Source organism: Oryctolagus cuniculus, chromosome 4 (genome assembly GCF_964237555.1).
Source record: "Oryctolagus cuniculus chromosome 4, mOryCun1.1, whole genome shotgun sequence".
Lineage (NCBI taxonomy): Eukaryota > Metazoa > Chordata > Mammalia > Lagomorpha > Leporidae > Oryctolagus > Oryctolagus cuniculus.
The window spans coordinates 65,489,055-65,505,416 of NC_091435.1; the positions used below are offsets into that span (position 1 = coordinate 65,489,055).

A 16,362-nucleotide genomic window follows, 5' to 3' on the forward strand; every position below is an offset into this window, starting at 1 on the left:
ACCTGGGCTATATCTCGCCATTCCCTCCTAGCTTGTAGGGTTGCTGATGAGAAGTCAGCTGTGAGTCTGATTGGAGATCCTCTGAGAGTAATCTGACGTTTCTCTCTTGCACATTTTAGGATCTTTTCTTTCTGTTTCACTGTGGTGAGTTTGATTACAACGTGTCGTGGTGAGGATCTCTTTTGGTCGTGTTTATTAGGGGTTCTGTGAGCTTCCTGTACTGGGATTTCTCTGTCCTTCTCCAAACCTGGGAAATTTTCTGCTAATATCTCACCAGAAAGGCCTTCTAATCCTTTCTCCCTCTCCATGCCTTCAGGAACTCCTAGAACCCGAATGTTGGTTTTTTTAATAGTATCCTGCAGATTCCTGGCAATATGTTTTAGATTTCTAATTTCCTCTTCTTTTCTTTGGTCTGACTGTATCCTTTCCTGTTCTGTGTCTTCTAAGTCCGATATTCTCTCTTCTGCTTCTCTCATTCCATTTGTAAGGCTCTCTAATGTGTTGTTCATTTGATCTATTGAATTCTTCACTTCATTAGGATTTCTCGTCACTATCACAGTTTCCTGTTGTACTAGTTGTTTCATTTCATTTTGATTCCTCCTTAATATTTCATTTTCATGAGAAATATTTTCAATCTTGTCCATTAAGGATTTCTGTAGTTCAAGAATTTCTTTTTGAGAACTTCTTAATGTTCTTACCAATTTTTTGAGATCTGCTTCTTGCATTTCTTCTATCTCATCATCTTCATAATCTTGAATTGGGGTGTCTTTTTCATTTTGGGGCGTCGTAGTGACTTCCTTGTTTTTATTACCTCGGTTTTTGCGTTTGTTATTTGGCATATTGGAGATATTTGGTTTCTTCACTGTGGTGCTTTTTCTTGTTATACTATGACTCTAGATTAAGTGGACTGTCTGTTTTTGATGGAGCCTTAGTGGCTTGAGATGGGTGTGGCCTGAGAGCTCTGTTTGGTGTGCCAAAGGTGACACTCCCAGGTTACGCATGGTAGATCTCTCTCTCTTTCTTTCTTTTTTTGATTCACAAGGCAAGTAATTCCACACAGCTGAATGAAGTTGGAGGTAGTTATCAGGCAAATGATATACCCACAGGAGCCAGAGATAGGAAGCTCTTTCCCAAGGACCACACAGGGAATCTGTTCGGCCCTCAGTGTGGGCTCAAATTATCCTCCTGTAGTCTCCCACTTGGTTGCCAATGTTTCAGAATTTTAGCGTCTCTGGAGAGTACTCACGTGAATTCCGTGAGTTCTCTCCCCACCGTCTCTTTTTTCACAGTTTCAGTTCAGTACGCCACAAATTTACTAGGTCCTAATCTCCTGTTAATTCGCCCCTCCCAGAGTCAGGTTTTTCTGCTAGGCTCAGGGCCGGTGCAGACCTGAGGTCGCACTGCTTATGACGTACGTCCAAGATGGTGCCTGCTCTTTGTCTTGCTCGCCTTTGAGAGGTGAGCGGAGAGAGAGAAACGCGTGTCCGTATCAGTCACTTTGTTTTTCTCTCTCTCTATCTTCTAGTTAGCCTGGTAAACTTTTCCCACCGTGGTCGTTCCCTCTAGTCTCCTCTCTCCGCTTGCCTGCCGGTGTCTCGGGCTATTGAGGTTCGGCTCACCTCGCGTTCCAGCGCTGGTGTGTTGAGTCTGCCGCTGGTGTCCCGAACTGTGGGCTCTCACACTCTCCACGCAGGTCCACTGTGAATCACTCATTCCGGAAGATTTTCTTCTGCTGTTTCTTCCCCTACTCTTCCTTGAACCTGCAGTATCTGCACTTTTATTAAACTGTCTCTCCCTGGACTATCAGTGTGCTTCCTTCCTATCCTGCCATTTTGCCTTCTCCAAGAAGCCAGAAATCCAATTTTCATAACACCATCTGTTGAAGAAACTGTCCTTTATCCAGAGAGTGATGGATTTATTTCATTTGTCCAAGATTACGTGGTTATAGATGAGTGGATTAATTTCTGCAATACCTGCTCTGTTCCACTAGTCAATATGTCTGTTCTTGAGCCAATACCAAGCTGTTTTGAGTATGACTGCCCTGTAATATATCTTTTTTTTTTAAAAACTTTTATTTAGTAAATATAAATTTCCAAAGTAGAGTTTATGGATTACAATGGCTTCTCTCCACCCCATAACTTCCCTACTACTCGCAACTCTCCCATCTCACGCTCCCTCTCCCATTCCATTCACATCAAGATTCATTTTCAATTATCTTCATATACAGAAGATCAATTCAGTATATATTAAGGAAAGATTTCATCAGTTTGCACCCACACAGAAACACAAAGCGTAAAATACTGTTTCAGTACTAGTTACAGCATTACTTCACATTGGACAACACATTAAGGGCAGAGATCCCACATGAGGAGTAAGTACACAGTGAGTCCTGTTGTTGACTTAACAAATTGAAACTCTTGTTTATGGCATCAGTAATCTCCCTAGGCTCTAGTCATGAGTTGCCAGGGCTATGGAAGCCTCTTTAGTTCTCTGATTTTGAACTTATACCAACAGGGTCATAGTCAAAGTGGAAGTTCTTTCCTCCCTTCAGAGAAAGGTAACTCGTTCTTTGATGGCCTGTTCTTTCCACTGGGATCTCACTCACAGAGACCTTTCATTCAGGGTTGTTTTTTTTTTTTTTTTGCCAGAGTGTCTTGGCTTTCCATGCCTAAAATACTCTCATGGGCTCTTCAGCCAAATCCGAATAACTTAAGGGCTAATTATGAGGCAAGAGTGCTGTTTAGGACATCTGCCATTCTATGATTCTGCTCTGTATCCTACTTTCCATGTTGGATCGTTCATTCCATTTTATTCTATTAGTTAGTATTAGCAGACACTAGTCTTGTTTGTGTGATCCCTGTGACTCTTAGACCTATCAGATCAATAGTGAATGGAAATTGATCACTTGGACTAGTGAGATGGCATTGGTACATGCCACCTTGATGGGATTGTATTGGAATCCCCTGGCACATTTCTAATCCACCATTTGGGGCAAGTCCGATTGAGCATGTCCCAAATTGAACATCTCCTCCCTCTCTTATTCCCACTCTTATATTTAAAAGAGCTCACTTTTCAGTTAAATTTCAGCACCTAAGAATAATTGTGTGTTAATCACAGAGTTCAACCAATAGTACTAGAACAAAAAAATACTAAAAGAGATAAAGTATTACATTGTACATCAACAGTCAGAACAAGGGCTGATCAAGTGACTGTTTCTCATAGTGTCAATTTCACTTCAATAGGTTTCCCCTTTGGTGCTCAATTAGTTGTCTCGCCAATCAGGGAGAACATATGATATTTGTCCCTTTGGGACTGGCTTAATTCACTCAGCATGATGTTTTCCAGATTCCTCCATCTTGTTGCAAATGACCGGGTTTCATTGTTTTTGACTGCTGTATGTATTCTATAGAGTACATGCCCCATAATTTTTTTATCCAGTCTACTGTTGATGGGCATTTGGGTTGGTTCCAAGTCTTGGCTATTGTGAATTGAGCTGCAATAAACATTAATGTGTAGACAGCTTGTTTGTTTGTCAATTTCATTTCCTTTGGGTAAATTCCAAGGAGTGGTGTGGCTGGGTTGTATGGTAGGGTTATATTTAGGTTTCTGAAGAATCTCCAGACTGACTTCCATAGTGGCTTTACCAGTTTGCATTTCCACCAACAGTGGGTTAGTGTCCCTCTTTCCCCTCATCCTCTCCAGCATCTGTTGTTGGTAGATTTCTGAATGTGAGCAATTCTCACCAGGGTGAGGTGGAACCTCATTGTGGTTTTGATTTGCATTTCCCTGACTGCTAGTGATCTTGAACATTTTTTCCTGTGTCTGTTGGTCATTTGGATTTCCTCTTTTGAAAAATGTCTATTGAGGTCCTTGGCCCATCTCCTTTTTTTTTTTTTTTTTGACAGGCAGAGTGGACAGTGAGAGAGAGACGGAGAGAAAGGTCTTTTTTGCCGTTGGTTCACCATCCAATTGCTGCTGCGGCCGTCGTGCTGCAGCCAGCGCACCACGCTGATCCAATGGCAGGAGCCAGGTATTATCCTTGTCTCCCATGGGGTGCAGGGCCCAAGCACTTGGCCATCCTCCACTGCACTCCCTGGCCACAGCAGAGAGCTGGCCTGGAAGAGGGGCAACCGGGACAGAATCCGGAGCCTCGACCAGGACTAGAACCCAGTGTGCCGGTGCCGCAAGGCGGAGGATTATCCTAGTGAGCCAAGGCGCCAGCTCAATTGACCCTTCTCTTAAGTGGGTTGTTTGTTTTGATGTTGTGGAGTTTCTTGATTTCTTTGTAGATTCTGCTTATCAACCCTTTATCTGTGGCATAGTTTGCAAATATTTTTTCCCATTATGTTGGTTGCCTCTTCACTTTCCTGACTGTATCTTTTGAAGAACATTGAGTGTTTTGCGCACATTAAACCATCCCTGCATACCAGGGATAAATCCCACTTGGTCTGGGTGGATGATCTTTCTGATGTGTTGTTGCATTCTATTGGCGAGAATTTTATTGAGGATTTTTGCATCTATGTTCATCAGGGATATTGGTCTGTAGTTCTCTTTCAATGCTGCATCTTTTTCCGGCTTAGGAATTAAGGTGATGCTGGCTTCATAGAAAGAATTTGGGAGGATTCCCTCTTTTTTGATTATTCTGAATAGTTTGAGAAGAATTGGAGTTAGTTCTTCTTTAAATGACTGGTAGAATTCAGCAGTGAATCCATCTGGTCCTGGGCTTTTCTTTGTTGGGAGGGCCTTTATTACTGTTTCAATTTCTGTCTCAGTTATGGGTCTGTTTAGGTTTTCAATGTCTTCCTGGTTCAATTTAGGTATGTTGCATGTGTCCAGGAATGTATCCATTTCTGATAGGTTTCCCTGTTTGCTGGCAGACAAGTCCTTGTAGTAATTTCTGATGATTCTTTTTATCTCTGTGGTATCTGTTGTTACGTTTCCTTTTTCATCTCTGATTTTATGGATTTGGGTCTTTTCTCTTCTTTTTTTAGTTAGTTGGGCCAATGGGGTGTCAATTTTGTTGATTTTTTCAAAAAACCAGCTCCTCGTTTGGCTGATTTTTTTGTAATTTTTTTTGGATTCAATCCTGTTGATTTCTTCTCTGATTTTAATTATTTCTCTTCTCCTACTAGATTTGGGTCTGGTTTGCTGTAGATTTTCTAAATCCTTGAGGTGAATTGAAAGCTCATCTATTTGGTGCCTTTCCAATTTCTTGATGTAGGCACCTATTGATATAAACCTTCCTCTTAACACTGCTTTTGCTGCATCCCATAAATTTTGGTATGTTGTGCTGTTATTTACTTCCAGAAAGTTTTTGATTTCTCTTTTGATTTCTTCTATGACCCATTGTTCATTCAGGAGCATGTTGTTCAATCTCCATGTGTTTGCGTATGCTCTAGGGATTCCTGAATTGCTAATTTCCAACTTCATTCCTTTATGGTCTGAGAAGCTGCATGGTATGATTCTAATTCTTTTGAATTTGCTGAGACTTGCTTTATGGCCTAGTATGTGATCAATCCTAGAGAAGGTTCCATGTACTGCTGAGAAGAATGTAAATGCTTTATGTGTAGGATGAAAAGTTCTGTATATATCTGTTAGACCCATTTAGGCTATAGTGTCATTTAAATCTACTGTCTCCTTGTTGATCTTCTGTCCTGTTGATCTGTTTATTTCTGAGAGTGGAGTATTGAAGTCCCCAGTAGTATTGTATTGGTGTCTAAGTCTCCTTTTAAGTTCCTTAACAAATCTTATAAATAAACTGGTTCCCTGTAACAAATCTTTTAAATAAACTGGTGCATATACATTGATAATTGTTATATCTTCCTGTTGAATTGATCCCTTAATCATTATATAGTGTCCCTCTTGGTCTCTCTTAACAGTTTTTGTGTTAAATTTTATTTTGTCTGATATTAAGTTGGCCATGCACGTTCTTTTTTTATTTCTGTTGGCATGGTATATCTTTTCCCAGCCTTTCACTTTCAGTCTGTATGCATCTTTGTTGCAAAGATGTGTTTCTTTTAAGCAGCAAATAGATGGGTTTTGTTCCTTAACCCAATTAGTCAATCTGTGTGTTTTAACTGGACAGTTCAGGCCATTAACGTTCAATGTGACTAATGATAAGTGGTAACTTTGCCCTGCCATTTTCCAAAGATAAGTTCTAATATATGCTTTGAATTCCCTGTGATCTTTTGCTGTGAGGTTTCCTTCCTTTACCTTCTTTCATATTGATGACCGTGTTTCTGTGTTTCTGTGTGCAACACATCTTTAAACATCTTTTGCAGGGCTGGACGAGTGGCACCAAATTCTTTCAATTTCTGTTTGCTATGAAAAGTCTTTATTTCACCTTCATTCACAAATGATAGCTTTGCAGGATATAATATTCTGGGCTGGCAGTTGTTCTCTCTTAGTACCTGGGCTATATCTCGCCATTCCCTTTTAGCCTGTAGGGTTTCTGATAAGAAGTCAGCTGTGAGTCTGATTGGAGATCCTCTGAGAGTAATCTGACGTTTCTCTCTTGCACATTTTAGGATCTTTTCTTTGTGTTTCACTGTGGAGAGTTTAATTACAACGTGTCATGGTGAGGATCTCTTTTGGTCGTGTTTATTAGGGGTTCTGTGAGCTTCCTGTACTAGGATGTCTCTGTCCTTCTCCAAACCTGGGAAGTTCTGTGCAAGTATCTCACCAAAAAGGCCTTCTAATCCTTTCTCCCTCTCCATGCCTTCAGGAACTCCTAGAACCCGAATGTTGATTTTTTTAAAAGTATCCTGTAGATTCCCCACAATATGTTTTAGATTTCTAATTTCCTCTTCTTTTCTTTGGTCTGACTGTATCCTTTCCTGTTCTGTGTCTTCTAAGTCTGATATTCTCTCTTCTGTTTCACTCATTCTGTTTTTAAGGCTCTCTAATGTGTTTGTCATTTGATCTATTGAGTTTTCATTTCATTTTGATTTCTCTTCACTATCACAGTTTCCTGTTCTACTAGTTGTTTCATTTCATTTTGATTCCTCCTTAAGATTTCATTTTCTCACAGGAGATTTTCTATCCTTTACAGTAAGGATTTCCATAGCTGAAGCATTTGTTTTTGAAAACTTCTAATTGTTCTTATCATACATTTTTTGAAATCCATATCTTGCATTTCTTCTGTCTCCTCATCTTCATAATCTTGGCTTGGGGTGTCTTGTTCATTTGGGGGTGTCCTAATGTGTTCCTTTTACTTGTTTCCTCAGTTTCTGCAATTGTTTCTTGGCATTATGGAGGTATTCTTTGGATTCTTCTTCCCTCACTGTGGTGTTTTTTTCTTTTTATACTATGACTGTATTAAGTGGACTGTCTGCTTTTGATGGAGCCTTAGAGGTTTGAGATGGGTGTGGCCTGAGAGCTCTGTTTGGTTCCTCAGGGTTAATGGTGTGCCAAATGTGACACTCCCAGGTTAAGCATCGTAATTCTCTCTCTCTCTTTCTGTCTTTTTTTTTTTTTTTTTTTTTTGATTCAGAAGGGAAGTAATTCTGCACAGCTGAACGGAATTGGAGGTATTCAGCAGGCAAATGATATACCCACAGGAGCCAGAGATAGGAAGCTCTTTCCCAAGGACCACACTGGGAATCGGTTCTGCCCTCAGTGTGGGCCAAATTCTCCTGCAGTTTCCCACTGGGTTGCCAACGTTAACGAATTGTAGCATCTCTGCAGAGTACTCACGTGAATTCTGTGAGTTCTCTCCCCCACCATTTCTTTTTTCACAGTCTCAATTCATTAGCACCACACATTCACTAGTTCCCAATCTGTTTTTTCACACCCCCCAGAGTCAGGTTTTTCTGCTTGGCTGAGGATGGGTGCAGTCCTGAGGTCACGCCGCTTATGACGTATGTGCAAAATGACGCCTGCTCTTTGTCCTGCTCACCTTTGAGAGGTGAGTGGGGAGAGAGAAACGCGTGTCCGTACCAGTCACTTTTTTTTTCCCTCTCTCTCCTAGTTACCCTGGTGAACTTTCCCCCACAGGGTTAAAATCCTCGTTCCTCTAGTCTCCTCTTTCCACTTGCCTGCCGGTGTCTCGGGCTATTGAGATTCAGCACACCTTGTGTTCCAGCCCTGGTGTGTTGATTCTGCCACTGGTGTCCTGAGCCATGGGCTCCCATGCCCTCCACCCAGGTCCACCGTGAATCACTAGTTCCGGAAGAGTTTCCTCTGCTGTTTCTTCCTCTACTCTTCCTTGAACCTGCAGTATCTCCACTTTTATTAAACTGTCTTTTCCCGGACTATCAGTGTGCTCCCTTCCTATTCCACCATCTTCCTGCAATATATCTTGAAATCAAGTATAGTGATGTCTCCAGGTTTATGCTAGTTGGGGCCAGGGAGCTCAGGCCAGTGCTCAAGGGTAGAGCAATAATCCAGAATAACACTGAAGTTAGGCATGGTAGATCCTCTATTGTCAACAAGGCAATTGATGATCCCTAGGGTGGTATGAACACAACCTCATCCTTTGTTTTCCACGATGAATCCACTGCTTTGGGTGTGCCCACAGTGAGTACATACCCAACCCACACAGATGCATGAACCACACAAAGGATCTGCCTGCTCCACAGTGTGAGCATGGAACCCTATGGATGACCCACCATAGACACTCAGGGACCTCTGAAGGCAGACATAGTAATTTCCCAAAGACTGAGCCACCTCCCAAGTCTTGTCACACAGTCACAAAATTTCCACAGTCACAGGGAGCTTGGGACCCACTCAATACTATGAGCCTCTCCCATCCATGGAAAGAGCCAGGGTGTTTCCAGAGCCAACTGCCTGTCTGATAGAAATTGATCGATACTCTACTTTGGCATTTTGAGTCAGGTGTCTTGATAGAGTGAGGGTAGAGGAGCATTTCACAGGCTTAATTGGGCTCCCTGACCTCTGCCAATCCTCTATTCCAGACCTAAAGTTAGTGCATTTATCCCTCTGATAAAATCCTGCTGTCATGCAAGCCTCAGCAACCTCTACTTATTAAGATGGTACTTCCTCCCTGCTGGTTGCCAAGCACTCTTGTGGAGGGTTGGGAGGACACCAGTGTGCTCTGCCTTCATAGGGTTAGGTTGGCACCCTGCTCCCTGCTGGTGCTCCTGGTTGGGCTCAAAATCTTTGGTATCTGTACTATTCTTCCTCAGGCAACATCATCAGTGACATGGGTTTCTGTAAGTTCCCCTCACCTCACTCCAAGAAGATGGCATTCCCTCCAGCCGCTGACTGTGTTCTGCTTGTTGCTGTGTGACTGTACTGTCCCCATCCCTCCATGTCATCTCTCTTTTTTTCTGTAGAATCTATCTGGTATACTTCTCTCCAACTATCCCTTGGAAATGCAGTTCCTCCCCCTTTTCTTTTGTTATGTTCTCATGGTCAAAATTGACACATCTTATTTATTTTCAATTTTAAAGTTTAAAGGATGAGGCTACCATGTTCTTATTGTAAATACTTCAAGTTATTCAGAAAAAGTGTAAAAAAGTAAAAATTCCTCATGCAATTACTGGTGTATTTCCATGTTTTGTATGCACATATACATATATGAGTGTTTTATATATTATACAGATTTCTATATTTTTTATAAATAGGAAATTATTATATAATCATTTACAACTTTAATATCATTTCTTATCTGTACATAAAGTTATATGTCATTACTATTACATATACAATGAGTATAACACATTCTTTTTGTGTTGGTTTTAAATGTGTTCACAATTTCTTGTAGTTACTCCCTCAAAATGTGAAAGAAATCTCATTTCTCTCATCTTGGGCTTAGTGACTTGTTTCACAGATATAAAACTGTGAGAGAAATTGAAGTTTTTTTTTTATTTCCTTTTATTTTTCCAAGAACATCCTTGGATTAATAGCTTTTCATATGGTATATGAAAATTAAGATTGTTTTCTAAAAGTAGAGTGTTGGTCAAAGCATAACTATGTCTAAAATTTTGGAAAATACTGGCACAAACCCTCCTAGATGGTTACAGCATTTATCTTAGCCACAGTATGTTAGAGTTTGAGTTTAAACACATTTCAACTCTAGGCATCATTAAATTAATGAGTGTTAATTAATAAGTGAAGCCTATTAATTTTGTTTCAGTGTATATGGAATTTGTAATGAGTAGAGAGTAACACATTTTCATAAACTTCTTCTTTTTCTACTGTCGATTCATTTATTTGGATTAGTTTTAAAATATCCTCTTGATATTTTGCTTTGTTTTTGTTTTGTTTTTAGTGTAATTAAATGTCAGCACTGTGATGATAAACTGAATTTTAGTCCTGGACCTGCTCCTTTGTAGTTGTGGAACCACAAGCCAAGTATTTAGGGTCTCTCACCTCCATTTCTTCATCTAGTAAGTGGGGATAATAGAGGTACCTATCTTATACAATTGCTTGATGATTGAATGAGTTTGTGTATGTAAAGTACTAGAGCATTATTGTATGCAGAGAATGTACCAATATTAAAATTCTTATGTTAAAAACTGGCTACTTATCATTTGTATATAATTTTGTTTTGTTGGGGAATAGTCCGTGGTGGCATTGCTAGGTGGAGGTTTTTAGTTTCAGTTTTGAATGGGGGCTTTCCTACGGGCGGGGCTCTCCGGAGGCGGAGGGATGGAGGTCGTGGTAAACAACAAGATGGAGGACCCCCGCAGTGAGTCTGCCTGCCTGCCTGCTGCGTGACACCTCACCTGATTGGCCGAAGGACGCATGCCCTTCACGTGAACAGAGACTGGATTGGTGTGCCCGATGCATGCACTCTAGCTTGCTTCTGATTGGTCACATTTTGTATCTAAGCCACAGGTGTAAGGAGGAAGCTCTCTCTCTCCTCTCCTTTCCTCCTTCCTTTCTACCTCTGTCACGTCTACTTTCTCTAATAAAAAGTCTACTGAAGACCGATAAGCGTCATTCGTTCTTTTCTCGCCCAAGAAACCGTCGTCATGGGCCCTGGGTTGAGTCTGCTGGCCAGACTCCCAGAGATGCTCGTGGCATTGTTTGTACTATTTTCTGCTACATACATTTTATTTAAGTTGAGGTATAACATATACTACCTCTTAAGGTATAAAACACACAAATCTTAAGTGTATGAACAGATCAAGATAAAGAACATTCCTAATTATAGATATTACCCTGGAAGTTTTCACATTCCTCTACTAGGTCACATTCCTCCCCAGATCACCACTATTTCAGCCTCTATCATCATTGATTCCTCCTGTCAGATCATCAGCTCTTTTCTTTTCTTTTCCTTTTTTCTTTTCAAGAGTTTATTTATTTATTTATTTGAGAGGTAGAGTTACAGACAGTGAGAAGGAGAGACAGAGAGAAAGGTCTTCCTTCCTATGCTGATCCAAAGCCAGGAGTCAGGTGCTTCTTCCTGGTCTGTCAGAGGAGTCCAAGTACTTGGGCCATCTTCTATTGCTTTCTCAGGTCACATCAGAGAGCTGGATTGGAAGAGGAACAGACAGGACAGACTAGAACCGGCATCCATATGGGCTGCTGGTGCCGCAGGTGGAAGATTAACCTACTATGCCATGGCGCCGGCCCCAAATCTTCAACTTTCTATAAAAAGAGTCATTCAGTCATACAGAATGACTTCTTTCATTCAACATATGCCTGAGATTTGTTCAACTTGTAATTTGTTGATCTTTCATGTGTTGCTTTTTGCTCTGTTATTTCTCTTTCAGTCTCCTTTGGAATTAATTTGTTGTTCTTTCTTTTAGTTTATTGAGAGAGATCATGATTTTTATTTAAATTCTTGTCTTTTTCATATGTGTGTGTGTATACTATATATATATATATAGAGAGAGAGAGAGAGAGAGAGATCTTGTAAATTTCATTATAAGTAATGTTTGTTAGCTCCATCTCACAGGTTATAACTTGTTGAATTTGCATTAACATTCAGCAAAATACATTCTAAATTCCACTGTCATATCCTCTTTAATCCATGAGGGATTTATAAGTTTGTTGCCAAATTTCTGAACCTCTGATGTTTTTTCTTTATATTCATCCTCTTTGTGACCTTATATTTAAAATGTGCCTTTTGTAATATTGATGTTTAAAATACAATTTGCAATTCTGTTCTTTAAATTGAATTATTCATTCCATTGGTATTTGATACAAATACAGAACATAGTTGATTTTTAAATCCATCATCTTGTCATTTACTTCTTATTTGTCTCATGTGTGTCTTTTCATCATTTCTAGATTTAAGTTTTTATTAAAATTTTTTACTGATTTTTAAAACAGTGGGTTGGATTTTACTGTCATTCAACAGCAATCAATTAATGGACATAAGCCACACATTTAAGAAGTATAATTAGGTAAGTTCTCAGAAATCAATATACTTGTGAAATTATTGCTACAATCATGGAAACAAGCATATTACTAATGAATTGGACCTTAAAAGTATTGTTATAAGCTGAAAACTTTAAACATGTTGATATTTTCCGTAAGTTTAGTTATTATTCTTTTTTAAATCCAAATTATCTCAGTTTTAAATAATGGAAGCTTCTTCAGGTTATCCTGTGGTCCCTTTGAAATGATCTTCATAGTCCTTCTTAATTTCCTGGCCGTCTTTTTAAAAATTTAATTTATATTTTTAGTTTTTTTTAGTTTTAACAAATTCAATGTAGTTCAATGTACAATTCTAAGAATATAATTATATTCCCTTCCTCCCTTCCACCCTTTCTCCCTCTCACCTCCCTCTCCCTCACATTTGTACTGAATCCTGAATATTTCACTTGAACAATTTTGGAGATCTGGATAATGTTAAGTGCTTACAAAGAGGATCAAATTTTATTCTAGTAGATCACATTGTTACATTTCAGGATATATTTTTAAGTTTGTTAGTTTTGAACTACTGTACTTTCATTTCTAAGATAGGAGTCACTAAATATTTCCTGTAAAGTGCCAGACACCAAACATTTTAGACTATGGCTATTCAAATTTACTGTTATAGCTGAAAAGAATTCATAAACAGTATGCAAGTAAGTGAGTTTGGATATTCCCAATAAGCTTTATTAACAGTAAACTTAGAATTTCACATGATTTTCAAGTTTTATGTAATAGCATTTTTATTTTGCTTATTTGTTTGTTTGTTTATTTTGAAAGTCAGAGTTATAGAGAGAGAGGGGGCAGAACAGAGAGAGAAGTTTTCCATCTGTTGGTTCACTCCCCAGATGGTGTCAATGGCTAGAACTGGGTCAGCCTGAAGCCAGGAGGAAGGAGCTTTGTCTAGCTCTCCAATGTGGGTGGCAGGGGCCCAAACACTTCCACTGGCTTTCCTATGTCATTAGCAGGGAACTAGTTCACAAGTAGAGCAGGCGGGACACAAACAGGAGCCTATATGAGATGCCAGTGTTGCAGGTGGTGGTTTTACCTTCTACACCACAAAGTAGCCCCACTTTGTTTATCTTTAACCATGTAGAAATGTAGAAACTACTACTAGCTACAGGACCATATAGAAACAGGTGGCATGTCATATTTGGCCTGTAGGTTATGGTTTGCTGATTACTGCACTAGTAGTGTACTAGTAAGATTTGCATTCTGCAATGAAATATCTGAGGCAGCTAACTTAAAAATACAATAGTTCACAAGTTTGGAGGCCCAAGGACATACAATATTTACATTACATGGGTTCCAGTGAGGCTCACAGTCTCATAGTTAATGGCAGATGGCAATTGCTGGAGCACATATCAGAGCAAGTAGTCACATTTGGAGCCAAGAGCCTAAAGAGTAAGTTGAACTAATTTCATGCATTTGTAACAGCCTTCACACCTAAGAGACTGCATAAGAACTGTCTTATGAGAGCACAACTCCAGTGGCCTAAGTGCCTCCCAGTAGACTCCACTTCCTAAGCTGTCTGTACCTCCCAACCTCACCACCCTAGGGACTAAGCCTTTCCATGGACCTTGGGATTTCATCCTGACTTCATATCTTAACCATAGAAACTAGTATATACCTCCTCCTCCTAAATGTGACTATTATTTTTGACTGTAAGTCTATGGGTTCATCAAGCATGTGGAGTTCATAGGCTTTCAACTCAACTATTCTCCGTGATTGCTTAAGTCTCCCTGATCGTTGTTTACTGCTGGTTACTCAGAGTCTTATTTGCGCACACACAACAAGAATCAATGAATACTTACAGGGAAATTAGTAGTCAGATTTTAGACTCATTTCTCTGAAGTTCCCTCTTCCAGACCCAACTGTTTGGACAGCTGCATGCTTCAACATGGGACCCTTCAGCCCAGACTGGTAGCTGCTTTCTGGATAGGCTCTATTTCTTACTCCTTCACACACAGAAAAATCAGAAAATAGCCCAAGGAGAAAAGTCAATTTGAATATTAACATTATTTTGTGCTTTGTTATTCTTTCTAATATTGCAATTCCTCAACTACCACCCACCTGTAGTTAAAATATCTTCAAATATTTTATGTTGTATATATTGTATCAAAATCTTATTCTTATATTCAACTGAAATGTTAATCTGTTTGCTGAAAGCAGAAGTCTGTGTAGGCATTTTAAGCTAATATGTAGTCAAAATTTTCAGTATAGGTTTCATGAAAACATCTAGGTTTCATGGTAAGCTTAGGAAGTCAGTTCCCCTTATGATATTATAAAAAATCCTACATACTCTCCTTCAGTAATCTTTCAGTTTCAAGTTTTATATTTATATTAATTTCTGCAATAAATTATCAATCATTCTAAGTTTATTTTATCTAAATAAAAGATTCAAAATGAATTTTCAGCTTTTTCTCAAATAATTAGCCAGTTTTCTCAATATTGATTATTGATTTGAAGTGTTATATTTGCAATATGTTAAATTACTTTTTGCACACAAATGTATTTGAGCTTATCTATGATTCACTTATGTGACTATCTATATTTGGACCAAGATTGTGTTATTTTGAATACATTTTATTTTAAGGGAATACTATCCTCTATTACTCTTCTTTTTCAAAAATGTTCTAGGTATTATCTTTTATGCATTTTCTTTGATTATCTTTAGAATTAGGCAATTAAGAAATGTGACAAGAGAAGGAAAATAAATAGACAAGTTAAACTACATCAGAATTGGAAACTTTTGTGAATCAGAAAACTCTATTAATAGAATTAAAGGGTAATTTATGGAGTGGGAGGGAATATATGTGAATCATATATTTGTTAGTGATTAATATACAAAACTGACAAAAATTTTTATAAGTTAACATTAAAAATCCAAATTTAATAAGTGGTAAAAGACTTGAGTATGTATTTATCTTAGGGATAATGAGCATAAGCAAACATGGTCAATATTATTAATCATTAGGGAATACAACTTGAGACCACAATAAGATACCACTTCACACTCATTAGTATGTCTATGATCAAAAAACATAACATGAAAAGTGTTGGCAAGTATGTGAAAAATTGGAACCATTTTGCATTACTTTTGGGAAATAATATGCTAATTCCTCAAAAAATTAAACACAGTATTACCATATGATTCAGCAATTCCACTTCTGTGTGTATTCACAAAAGTACTGAAAACAGGGATTATTTGTACTTCCATGTTCATTAACAGCATTATTCACAATAGCAAAAAGGTAGAAGTTGTGATATGTCCCTTCATGAATGAATGAATGAACAAAGAGTGGTAGTGCATACACATGCAATAGAATATATTATTCATCCTTAAAAAGGAAGGACATTTTGACATGTGCTTCAATATAGATGAACCTTGAATATATTATGATAGGTGAAATAAGCCAGTCCAGAAAAACAAGACAAATACTGCATAATTCCAGTCACATGAGGTACCAACAATAGTCACTTTGTAGAGATGGAAAGTAGAAAGTTTGTTGCCAGGGAATTAGGGTTGAGGGTAACAGTGTGTGATGGATTCCAACATACACACTTTAAGTTTGTGAAGATGAAGAAGTTAGGAGATGGATGGCATGATAGTTTTAGAGCAGTATATATGTATTTTTTTTTTAAAAGATTTATTTATATGTTTGAAAGTCAGAGTTACACACAGAGAGAAGGAAAGGCAGAGAGAGAAAGTCTTCCATCCGCTGGTTCACTCCCCAACTGGCCACAACAACTGCAGCTGGGCCAACTTGAAGCCAGGAGCCAGGAGCTTCTTCTGGGTCACCCACGCGGGCGCAGGGGCCCAAGGACTTGGGCCATCTTCTGCTGCTTTCCCAGGCCATAGCAGAGAGCTGGATGGAAAGTGGAGCAGCTGGGACTCAAACCAGAGCCCTTATAGGATGCTGGCATTGCAGGTGGCAGCTTTTCCTGCTATGCCGCTGCGCGATATATGTATTTAATTCCATTATTCCATTGAATCATACTTAAAATGATTAAAATTATATGAAATTTCTT

General features: G+C 38.9%; 1 long non-coding RNA gene across 2 annotated transcripts in view; it reads left to right on the top strand.

The window, feature by feature from the left end:
• Window positions 1–16,362, top strand: part of LOC103350556 (uncharacterized) — a 318,919-nt gene that overhangs the window by 109,292 nt on the left and 193,265 nt on the right. The window contains exon 2 of one of the 2 annotated variants that reach the window (XR_011388353.1): window positions 10,235–10,352. The exons of the other annotated variant lie outside the window; for it this stretch is intronic. This is a non-coding gene — a long non-coding RNA (uncharacterized lncRNA). The remainder of the gene's footprint in view (window positions 1–10,234; window positions 10,353–16,362) is intronic. 2 annotated transcript variants of the gene reach the window in all.